The sequence below is a fragment of the Myiozetetes cayanensis genome, unplaced genomic scaffold (assembly GCF_022539395.1).
Source record: "Myiozetetes cayanensis isolate MyiCay16 unplaced genomic scaffold, myiCay2020 scf26, whole genome shotgun sequence".
NCBI classification, from domain to species: Eukaryota; Metazoa; Chordata; class Aves; order Passeriformes; family Tyrannidae; genus Myiozetetes; species Myiozetetes cayanensis.
Genome location: NW_026087477.1, coordinates 1525237 through 1538180, shown reverse-complemented (window position 1 = coordinate 1538180; position 12944 = coordinate 1525237).

Sequence of the window (12944 nt, the reverse complement as noted above, 5' to 3'; positions counted from 1 at the left end):
CCAGCTCTGCTCAGCGAATCCAAAATGATGGATTGGATGATTTTCCCAGCCTGATTTTCTCCAGGTGGGTTTAAATTTGGGATTTTTTCCCAGCTCTTTTTCCTTCTGCTTCATTTTTTTTGTTGGGTTTTCTCCCCCTGCTTGCCCTTTCCAACAAGAAAAGCCGTGGCTGTAGGACAAAGCTTAGTCATTCTTTGAGTTTCAAATGATTCCTGGCAGGGTTTTTTTTTTTTTGCAAGCCCACAGAGCATTTCCCGGGAGGGTTTTGCACGTGTGGAGCTTTTGTGTTGCAAAACATCTCAGGACTGAGTCGAGGCCTCTCCAGGGCTCTGTTTCCAGGCACTTTATTATCATCACTCGTGCAGTTTGGTCTTTGCATGTTTTCATTTTTATACCAGCAGTGAAAACAGCTCAGTTGCCTTTGATGTTCCCTTGGATGGAGCTCTTCTTTTTTTTTTTTTTTTTTTTTGGTTTTATTTGGTTGTGACTTTTTTTTTTTTTTTTTTTTTTTTTTTTTCTTTTTTTTTTTCTCTCCCTACTTTTAGATCAGGAGCAAAAGCAAATCAACTCTGAACAAGAGGCAGGAAGGGTTTCAAAAGACGGTGTTAATCAAGGCAGCTTCGCCTCGATCTTCCTCAGGCTCAGCTCTGAACCAGCCCCCAATCCTGGCAGTTCACGATAAAAGGGAAATCGGTGATGACACACTTTGAAATCCCTGGCACTGAGTGAGTGACACGAACAACACTTTGAATAAAACCCCAACCCAGCAGACAAGCAGCTGCAGAACTTTCACTGCTGAACTCCGAAATCCACGTTGTTTTCTGGGAAGGGAAACGTGGTTTGTTAGAGAGCAGGCCCTGGAGTGGGGATGGGTTGAGCTCTGCTGTGTTCTCAGCAGGAACTGCTCCAGGATTTCCAGAGCTGAGGCTGGGAAATCCCAAACATCCAGGTGCTGCTGGTCCTTTCATAAATCACAGACTGGTTTGGGTTGGAAAAGACCTTAAAGTTCCTCCAGTGCCACCTCCAGCCACAGGCAGGGACACCTTCCACCAGCCCAGGTTGCTCCAACCTGGCCTTGGACACTTCCAAGGATCCAGGGGCAGCCACAGCTTCTCTGCCCAACCTGTGCCAGGGCCTCCCCACCCTCCCAGCCAGGAATTCCTACCCAATATCCCATCTAAATCTCCCTTTTTCCACTCTGCAGCCATTCCCTGTGTGCTGTCCCTCCAGGCCTTGTCCCCAGTCCCTCTCCAGCTCTCCTGGAGCCCCTTTAGAGCCCCCCAAGGGGCTCTCAGGTCTCCCTGGAGCCTTCTCTTCTCCAGGTGAACAATCCCAGCTCCTTCAGCCTTTCCCCACAGCAGAGCTGCTCCAGCTCTTGGATCATCTCCGTGGTCTCCTCTGGACTCTCTCCAGCAGCTCCATGTCCTGAGATCCCCAGCGTTGGACACAGGATCCAGGTGGGAATCCATGTTTATATGTGTGGGCTACACCACCCAAGGCTGGGTTATTTCACCTCCAGAGCTGGAAGATTCCCTTTTTTTTTACCATCACAGCTCTGCAAACACCACAAGGACTCGGCCAAACGCTGTCCCAGCCCCCCAAAACCTTGAAGACCCAGAACATTCCAAGCTTTGCCACCACCCACCTCCAAAACAACTGGAAGTCTTCACGACTCCAGGACCAACTAAACCTCTGTTCCAGCTATTCCCTCTCCTTCCAAGCACTCAGTGGTGTCAGGGTAGAAGACCCTTCCAGAAGATTTCACTAGGAGGAGATCAGGGTTTTTAGCTTAAAAAAAAAAAAGCTTTGCTCCTTCCCCAGAGACAGTTTCAGGTGGTTTCTCCTCCTGCATTCCAATAGACAAACTCTCTCTGGGATGGAGGAAAAAGAGACGTCCTTGCAGACATGTTTAAAGGTGGGGGGGGAGCCAGGGATGACGAAAGCCCTGAGGAGAACAGGGGGTGTCTTTCTCCAGGCCCAGTGTTTGAAACATCAGGGCTGATGTTCTTTAAGCCCAGTGCTCTCCACTTTGGACACAGATTTTCCTGCAGTCCTCCCTCTGCCTGGCATTTTGGGGGTCACCTGGGGGGGTTGTTTGACTTCCCAAGTGGGAATCAGTGCACTAAACCCAGCAGGATCCATCCTGAGCCGACATCAGCGCCAGGACTGATGGGGGGTGGACTCTGTGCTTTGTCCTTGATCTCCCATGACCCGGAAAAGTCATCCTGGAGTGAGAGCAGGGCGGGATGGTTGGAGCAGAATAACAATGGGGATGATTACACGTTGTGCACCATCAGAGGAGCGGGGATAACGGCACAGCTGATGGATCCGGAGGCCCCGGGCTTAACTCCCGCCTTGTTTTGCCTCCTGTCACTCCCCTGCTGCTGATGGCTTCTCCACGAGCTGCTGGATTGCATGACCCCAAAGGACACCCAGCTCCCTCCTTCCTGGCTCTTCCCTCCTTCCCTCTTTGTTTGAATGGAATGGAAATGATGCCTTGGACAGGGTTCAGCAGAGCCATCACGGGGACGGGGGAGCCACAAACGCCCTGGGAATGATTTCAGCTTGGAATGGGTGAGGGGGTGACCTGGTCCAGGCATGGAATGAGGGGTGAGTATTGATTTGGGGCAGGTTCTCCTGGACTGGCTCAGAATTGGCTGGAAATTGCACTGATCTTCATGACAAGAATGAAGAGCTGCTGGGCTGTTCCATCTGCCACATATCCAGTGGGATGGGAAATGGAGGAGCTGCTCTGGGAAGAGCCAGGAGGGTCTTTTCTTCAGCCTGGAGAAGGGAAGGCTTTGGGGAGACCTTTGTGGCAGGATAGTCCCACCCTGAGCAGGCCCAGGGTCCAATCCAGCTGTTCCTGCAGCTCTCATTCCGGATCAGCTGCTGGAGCCAGGGCGCTGTCTGGGTGTTCACTCTGCTAAACCCACCCTGGGTCACCCCACTCGGAACACCCCCCCTGCTTTTGGGAGTCTGCTGGGACAGATGAGCTGGGAGCTGGCCTGGGAAGGGGGGACTGCCACTCACTCACTTCATCCTATCAAATCCAGGCCCCTCTCCTGCAGGCAGGATCTTCTGGCACAACCCTCTGGAGATTCCTCCCTGGGCTGGGGACACCCCCAAGGTGACTCCTGGAGGGGGAGGGCAGAGATGTCCCCACCAGGGTTGGGCTGGGGGAGTCCCAGCAATCTCTGCTTCCCAATCATTTCTCTTTGCCTGCTCTGCTATCACTGCTTCAATAATTGCTTGGTCACAGTGCACTGTGTTGCTTTATGCTGTGTTAGATTCTACTGGTAGATTATCAGTGTTTTATTTTGTGTTTATATTGTTTTAGTGTTTGTGTTGGGCAGGAAATAGTTCTCATTAAGGATTTTTGTCTGGTCATTTGTACCAAAGAAAATATTCATTTTATATGAATATTCTCGTTTCACCGTCATTAAAACCTGTGGGACAAAGTGGTTTAATACCTCTATAAATCCTTTAAATTTAAACTGCTAACACAGTCCTAGGGCTAAGATGGGATTCAGCCTCACCTGAAAGGACTGATTAGGACAGATTTTGTCTACTGAGGAGCTGGTGTCTCCTGAGAGGGCTCACCCAGGCCTTGGGTGGAATCAGTCAGAGAATCATGGAATGGTTTGGGTTGGAAATGACCTTAAAGCTCATCCAGTTCCACCTCCTGCCATGGGCAGGGACAACTTCCACCAGACCAGGTTGCTCCAAGCCCCATCCAAAACTTCCAGGGGTCCAGGGGCAGCCACAGCTTCTCTGCCCAGCCTGTGCCAGGGCCTCCCCACCCTCCCAGCCAGGAATCCCTTCCCAATATCCCATCTAACCCTTCTCGCTTCCAGTTCGATGCCCTGGTGTCACTCTTGCATTCCCTGTTCCTGGATCCCTCTTCCCTACAAGGTTTAATCCCACTGGGATTCACTTTAATCCCTTTTTCTCCTCACTTTACCAGTGGAACTCAGCTCAGTCTCCAACAGCCCCTGTGCTGCAGGTGGAGGATTTTCCTTTCTCTTTCATCTCCAACTTCCAGATTCCTCTTCAGCTGCAAAATTGAAAGATTTTCCCTTCCCTGTCCTTATCTGCAAGGAGAAAGGAGGGAGCAATTGTCACCTGCCTGTGGGAAGATAAATCCCTGGTTCCCTCTTCCCTACAAGGTTGGGATTCACTTTAATCCCATTTTTCTCCTCTTTTTGCTCCCACCTTGCCAGAGGAATTATTTCTTGGGGATAGGTGTGGTTTGCTCCTCCTCATCTTGTGCAGCTCAGTCTCCAACAGCCCCTGTGCTGGAGGGGGAGGATTTTCCCTTCCCTTTTGTCCGCAACTTCCAGATCCCTCTCCAGGTTCCCCCTTTCCCTGTCCTTATCTGCAAGGAGAAAGGAGGGAGCAATTGTCCCCTGCCTGTGGGAAGATAAGTCACGTTGGAGCCTCCTCCTTTAGAAAACTCTCCAATGCCATTTATCAATTAATTACTGCCTTTGCATTTGTCTCCATGAATTCCCCCTGCTGCCTTTCACGTTTGGAAAGGCCTCTGGTGCTCGGGATCTCCTTGTCCTGGTCTTACCCTGCTTTCTTTCCCATTTCCAAGTGAAGTGGAGACCAGAACCTTCCACATCTCCCCTTTTATTTATTCCCCCTGCAGATTTTTCTGTCCCCTCTTTTTTTTTTTTTTTTCCTCCTCCACCTTTTCCTGTTCCAAAAGGATTTCGCTGGGTTGGATTTCAGGGGGTGGATGAAACTGTGTGGCCAGAGCTTTAAAATCCCAATTCTACTCATGAATCAATCGTTGCCAGAGCCAGGAAAACATCTTTTTCCCTCAGAACTCTTGACAGAGGCAGTCACACTTTCAGGTCACCTGCAACATGCTGGGGTTTTACATCAATCTCAGTTCCTTGTTTGGCTTGAAATAACCAAACCAGACAATTTTGAAAGAGAAAAGCTTCAATTTACCTTTTTTTTCCCCCCCTCTCAAACCACCCCCCCACCTTTGATGTCTCTGTTTGAAACAATATTCCCCTCGTTTCGCTTTCGACTTACAAAGACCACAAAAGTATTTATTTTAAATGGGAAGAAGTTCCCAGGTAAACAAAATGGGCTCATTTTGTTCAAATGATCTGCCAGGGGAAAATTGAAAAGTGTAGCTTTCAAATAGGCCCAAAAGAATGGTTTTTCTTGGGCTCAATCACTTAATCACCGAGCTTTTTCTGCCCCCAAAATCACCGGCCCTGACGTCACCGAGAGGTGATTCAAGCTCCTGTTTTAAAGGGGATGCATTTTCTGATCCTTTCCACGGTAACTCAGCCAGTTTTTCAGACCTGAGCAGGGTCAGGCACCTGCAGAAGGTGCTGGAGACTGAAATTCAGGCAGAGCTCAGCATTCCAGGCCCCCCTTTCCAGGGTGCCCCGTGGATTTTGGAGGCAAATCAGCAGAAAATCTTTTCTGAAACCCCTCAGCTTTGGTGAGGAAGAAAAGGAACCTGATTTTTTTTTTAATGCACCTCAATCCAATTCCTGCTGAGATGGGATTGAATGGTGGGATTCTTGGGGTGTCCCATGCAGGGCCAGGAGCTGGACTTGGTGACCTTTCCAGCTCAGGAAATCCAATTATTTTATGATCTGTGAAATACAGATGCATCTGGTGGACACAGCGGTTGCTCCACAAGCTGGTGGGCTTGAAGCCACGTGAGTTCTCCTGTTGCCTTGTCTCCCTGGAGACCAGGAGATGAGTCTTAAAGCAAGGACAGGGGTTCCCTCACCCAGCACGGGTGGGATGTTGATTTTGTTGTCTCCAGCACCTCATTTATTTTAACTGGGGACAAACAGGTTTATCTCTGGTGACTTTCCTTCCCTTTACCCCACCAACCCATGACTTGAAGCATGCTGAGGGTTCTCCCAGGAGCCCAGACAGCTCAGCAGAGGTTTTGATGCACCAGATGGTGGCCTGTCCTGGCTCTCGGTCAGGTCCACCAGTGACTGTGAGAAACCAGCAGCCCCAAATATGTCACCTGTAGGGCTGTCAACCCCGTGGCAGGGGGGCAGATGTCCCTGCTGAGTCCTGCAGGAGCTCTCCCACCACTTAAGTGACTGGTTTGGAGGTGGTTGGGATCTGCCCAGGCTGGTTCTTGATGGCAAGAAATGCCTCAAGCGGGAGAGGATCCGAACTCTCCAGCTGTGACTCCAAAGGCATCTCCCAAAGCAAGGGCCTGGAGCTGAGAAACCCCTGGAAATCTTCCTCTTGGAGGTAGAGAAGCACTCCTGAGCCAATCCTGGCTTTGGCTTTGCTGCTGGAATTGCTCCCTGAGGAAAACAGGGCTGGAGGAGACACTGGAGCTCCCAGAGGAGCAGCCAGATGAGCAGAGGGGTTCCCAGGTCTCCCCATGCCAGTGGAAACATGGGAATTCTCTCCAAGAGCAGGGAAATCCCAGAGCTTCTGAAAACTAAATATCAGTAGGATTAAGATTTCCAAGCAGAAAACTCTCCCCCATCCTCCAGAGAAGGGGAACTTTGTGCCTGGGCTTTGCTCACACTCCTGAGGGGCAGTTTGGGGTTTTTCCAGGGGTCAAAGAGGACTGAGATTTGAAAAGTCACTGTTGGATGAGGGGGAAGGTCCTACTGGGAGAAAAAGGGGTTGGTAAACTGGGAGAGAAGGAATCCACACCAGAGAGGGGCTGCTGTGACTGTCATGGTTTCAAATTCAGGGTGAAGTCTTGACTGGGACAGCCTGGATGGGCTGAGCATCACCCGAGGGGAGCAGCAAAATCATCCTGGCAGAGCAGGATTAAAGTTAGTCCATTTTATTTTATATTGTTTTAATGGGTAATTTGATTATTCTTTTAAAGTTTATTAATTTTAATTATTTTTTTAATTTGAGGTAATTTTAGTGATTTAAATTATGCATCATTGTAATGAATCTCCCATTTTCCACTCAGCTTCCGTGGCACTTGGAAGCAACAGAGGTGGTTTGGGGCCTGTTGCAGCCTTTGAGCAGTGGAAATCTGGGAAAAGAAGGAACTGATCTTCCTTTTCTGGTGGAAGATGACAAAAATGGGCTCTTTGATGGCCTTCCCAGATCTCAAATCCTGGGAGGAGGTGGTGGTGTGGCAGCTGAAAACACAGCACCCAGGTCTGATGTCCCACCCACAGAGGGCTGTGATCATTCCTCAGGGATTTGAACCAGGGGAAAAAACATCCAGAAGCCATCAATCCTGCATCCCCCAGCCAAAAGAAAATTTGGATTTCCTATCACCCTTCTGTTCTTCAAAGCCTGCCATCCTCCAGGGTGAGTTGTTTCCCCTTCTCCCACGGGAGGATTTCTGTGCACCCATCCCAGCTGGGCTCTATCAAAGGGTTTCCTCTGCACCCTTCCAGGTTCCTCAAATCTTTTGGTTCCTCCTTTATGTGGGAACCTGTTGCTTGATCAATGGAGACCCCTTGGAACACTCAAAGAGTCCCATAATTTCATTTTTATTTCTTTTTTATTATGAAGAAGCTGATTCCAACGGGAACTAAAGCTGGTCCTTCCCTCTGTGCTCCTTCCTTGGTGGGAGCTTCTGGTTGCACTTCCAGCCAGGGAAAGTGAAGTGACCCTGGAGAGCCACCAAAGAACCCTTAAATATCTTTGGCTTCTCGTGGCAGGGTGGAACAAAGAGTGGACACAGCAGAAAAACCCGGGAAAAATGGATTTTCTTGGAGTTTTGCAGGATGTTTGAAAAATGGTGGGATACAAAGCAGATAGGACAGAACCTGGGATGAATATCAGGAGGAATATCCATGGATTTGCTTTTGTTTCCTACCTCCCTGGGGTACCACAGGGGCAGAAGGAGGGGGAGAGGCCAAGCTGATCCCTGAGGGACGAGGACAAAGTGAACCTCTCATGGACAAGTGGGGTGCAGCTGGACCAGGAGATGGGTTTAGGAAGCTTCACTGAAAAACTAAGCTTAAAAAAAATCAGCTCCCTGGAAAAACACAAGTCCCTGGGGAATATGTGGGTTGGGAAGCTCTGGAAGAGACAGAGAGAGGGATGGAGAGAAACTTGGGGGGCAAACTGTGGAAGGAGGAGATGGAATGGAACCATAGGATTGTTTAGGTTGGAAAAGTCCTCTGAGATCATCGAGTCCAACTGTCAATCCAGCACTGCCAAGGCCACCACTGACCCCTGTCCCCAAGTGCCACATCCACAGGGATTTTAAATCCCTCCAGGGATGGGGACTCCACCCCTGCCCTGGGCAGCTGGGCCAGGGCTGGACAACCCTTTCTATGAAGGAATTTTCCCCAATATCCAAACTAAAGCTCCCCTGGCACAGCTGGAGGCCGTTCCCTCTCCTCCTGTCCCTGTTCCCTGGGAGCAGAGCCCGACTCCCCCCCAGCTCCCCCCTCCTGTCAGGGAGTTGCAGAGCCAGAAGGTCCCCCCTGAGCCTCCTTTTCTCCAGGCTGAGCCCCCCCAGCTCCCTCAGCCCCTCCTGCTGCTCCAGCCCCTTCCCAGCTCCGTTCCCTTCCCTGCCACGCTCCAGCCCCTCAGTGCCTGTGCTGGGCCTGACCCCCTGGTTGTCCCCATCCACCCCGTGTGGTGGCACTGGGGATGTTCTGCTCCACGAGCAGGTGAGATGTGGAAAAAAAGGAGCAGCTGTTACTGTGCATGAAAGCCTTGGCAAAGCCCCTCTCGTGGTGGGGTGACAGGAGCTTAAATAAATCACCTGGAAGGCTGGGGAGGAGTGGGATTCGGCTCTGTCTTGCTCGGAGCAAGAGAGATTCATGGTGTGTGTGGGTGAGCAAATGCTGTTTGCACAGTGGGTCGGGTTAATCTCCATCCATGAGACTGAGGAGCTGCAGGTGCAGATGGAAAATGCATGGGAGCCATGGGAAAAGTCCTCTGGGGAAGGAATCAACAGAGGGATGGAGGAGCAGGAGCCCTCAGGCCCTGCGAAGGTGGGATGAGGAGCCACCACCCCAGTTTGCACCATCACAGAACCACAGAATGGTCTGGATTGGAAGGGTCCTTAAAGACCATCTTGTTCCAACCCCCTGACTTAGGCAGGAACACCTTCCACTAGCCCAGGTTGCTCCAAGCCCAGTCCAACTTGGCCTTGGACACTTCCAGGGATAGGGCATCCATCCATGAGTGTTTTCTGTGTGGATGTCCTTGAGCAGCACAGGCTGGAATCACCTCCTGCTTGTGCACAGATTCCCAACCTGGAGGGTTAGGGAAAGGTGATGGACACACAGATTACCACACAGGGGGACAACTGACTGGAAAATGGATTGGAAAAGGAATTCCTGAGCCCCAGGTCCTAAGCCCATCCATCCCACTCTACCACACCCTCAGCTTTAGGCCGTGTGTGGATCCAACTTCACTGCCCAACACCCCCAAAATGGGATTTGAGGGTGGCAAAGGATGATTTTTTCCTTAGGAAGCTGAGGAACACCAGGTGCCACCTTTGCCTGCCCAGTGCCAGCAGCCTTCACTCAGCCTCACCACCTGGCCTTTCATTTCTTTTTCCAGGACCCTCAACCAATGGATCCTCCTTCCCTCCAGGTGGGAAGGCCAGAGAGCAAAATCCATCCTTCGTGCTGGCTCCTTTCCATCTGCATTTCACAGCAGCAGCTGTTGCCCACTTTACTGGGCAAACCTTTGCTTGCTTTCCTTTTCTTCCCCTTCTCCCTCCCTTCCTCCTCCTCCTCCTCCTCTGGCCGTTTGCCGATGCTGGTCCAGAATCCTGACAGCCAAAATGACACCCTCATTTTCTCCCTGGCAAAGGAACTCTGGGTTGCCTGAGGACACAAAAGGAGGGGAGGAAGGATTGGGACGTGCTTTGTAAAGCTCACAGAATCCCAGGAGCGCAGAATTCCAGAATATGTTGAGTTGGATGGGGTCCACAAGGATCTCAGGGTGGTTTTGGAGGGAGGGGTTTGGTCTGCCCAGGATTGTTGTTCCTTCTGGACTGGAAGGGCAGGATTTGGTGCTGGTCACTCATCTTTGACTGGTTTTGCCACGTCCTCCCTGGCGATGCTGCAGGCTCTGCAGCCCCACCTGTGATTCCACAGGGAGGTGGTTCATGGAATTGGGAACCTTGGGATGATGTGGACTCCCATTGACTCCACCCATCTAAACCAAATCCTTATAATCCTCCTGGGTGGGTGTCATCCCTCCCAAATTCCATGCAGACAACACTCGCTCTCCATTATTCCCACCTTAAATAACTCAACACGGGTGGTTCTGTAATTCCAACAAAGGTGGAATCCATGGGAATGGGGGTGGCTAGAGGGGGAAAGACAGAGCAAATGTGTAATTGGGCTTAATCCTCCTGCACTCAAGGAAGCAACAAAACATCTCTCCGTGTCTATTTAGTCAAAACACGGCGGCATCGTCGCTCTGCTGCTCGGGGACAATAAAGATGCAAATAAAGTCAACATCTCCTCAGCTTTTTTGCCTGGCTGGTTACTGGGGAGAATATTATTGAGTTCTGATTGCTTTGGATGAGATGCTCTATCAGAGCCCGCACGTGGCTCTGCTTCTGGAGGTGCTGAACGGAGCTGGAATGAAAATGAGAAGCCCCTTCCCTGCGGGATCTGCTCTCTGAGGGGGGATCCGAGCTCCGAGGGGACAGAGAGAGGGAGTGGGGGTTGTGTTGGGGTATGGAGGGGTGTCAGGGGCGTGTGGTGGTGGGTGGGTTGTGGTGCAGGCTGGAGGGAATGGGTAATGCATTCCCAGCCTCCTTCCAGTCCCCTTGGCTGCGCTGAGTTTAGCAGTGAGCCAGGATTGTCGCTTCATTCCCTTCCTCTCGATGTCCTGGATGGGGAAAGTCGAGTTGCGAAGATGGTGAAGGGTCTGGAGGAGCCACAGGAGGAGCAGCTGAGGCCACTGGGATTGTCCTGCCTGGAGAAGAGGGGCCTGAGGTCAGAGCTCACTGGGGTCTGCAGATCCTCACGAGGGGCAGCTCCGATCTGTGCTCTCTGTGCCCAGGGACAGCCCTCAGGGAATGGCTGGAGCTGGGACAGGGCAGGCTCAGGGTGGATCTCAGAAGGTTCTTCCTCCAGAGGGTGGTTGGCACTTCCCCAGGGTAGTGGGCACAGCCCCAAGGTTGCCAGAGCTCCAGGAAGGTTTGGATGATCCTCTGGGGCACAGGGTGGGATTGTTGGGGTGTCTGGGCAGGGCCAGGAGCTGGACTGGATGGTCCTGGTGGGTCCCTTCGAGCTCAGGATGTTCCACAGTTCTATGAGACCCCCACACTTCCAAATGGAAAGGAGATGGTGCCTCCCCACCTCCTTTTGTGATCTGGGGACATTCCCCAGGCAGGTCTGTGCTGCCAGCAGGATTAGGAGATGGATGAGGAGAAGGTGAATCCATTCCCAAGAGCTGGAGGAGCTGCAGCAGGAGGGAACCAGGATGGGAGCTGGGATTGTGAGACACTGACAGAGCAAGACATCTGTGAGCTGATCCAGGTTTTCCTTTCACTGGGGTGGGGATTTTTGGAGCCCAGTTTTACTTGTGGCAATCCATGGGACAGGGTTTTCTTGGGAATTAGTAGGAAAACAGTGGGCTGAGCTGTGGTGACATGGTTGGGTGGCAGGGGGGACATGTAAAGCAATTAAACCTACTTTTATCTGTCCAGTACATACACACATATATATATATTTATATATGTATATATATTATATTATATTATACATATATTTTTATATATTTAAATCTGTATATAATATCATATGGTATATAATATAAATATATTTAGACCTGTATATAGTATCATATGTATATTTATATAGATTTATATCTGTATATTATATCAGGTATATATTTTAATATCTTTATATCTGTATATTATATATATAGGTATGTGTTTTATGTCTATATCTGTATATTACATCAGAAAAATTTGTATATTCATACCTGTATATTATATCATATATCTATTTATATCTCTTTATATCTGTGTATCATATCAATTATGTATTTATATCTGTATATTATATCATATATGTATTTATATTTATATATCTTTATATCTGTATATGATATCAGATATATGTTATATATATAACTATATATATTATATATATTACATAGATATATGTTATGTTTGTTATATCTGTATGTTTTATCAGAGATATATTTATATATATCTGTATACCAGATATATTTTTATATCTATTTATATCTCTATATTATAGAAGATAGTTATTTTATGTATATGTATCTCTGTATTTTATATCAGGTATATGTTTCATGTATCTTTATACCTGTATATTATATCAGATATATATTTATATAGCTTTATATCTGCATATTATATAATATATATCTTTTATGTGTATTTATATCTGTATTTTATATGAGGTACATATTTTATGTATATTTATACTTATATATTATATTGAATATATATTTATATGGATTTATATCTGTATATTATATCATACATATATATAGAATATGTATATTTATCTCTGTCAGATATATATTGATATAGATTTATATGGATTTATATCATACATATATATAGAATATGTATATTTATCTCTGTATTTTATATAATATGTATATTTTTATATATCTTTATACCTGTATATTATATCAGATATATATTTATGCATTTATCTGTATATCAGATATATATATTATATATCTTTGTATATTATATCAGATATATGTATATTACATCAGATCCATTTATATAGATTTATATCTGTATATTATATCAAATATGTATTTAAATATGTATATTATATCAGATCCATTTGTATAAATTTATACCTGTATATTATATCAGACATATATTTAAATCTATATATTTTATTAGGTCCATTTGTATAGATTTATACTTGTGTATTCTATCAAATATATCTCTACATTATATCAGATATATAGATTTATGTCTGTGTATTCTATCAGATATATCTCTATATTATATCAGATCCATTTGTACAGATTTATAC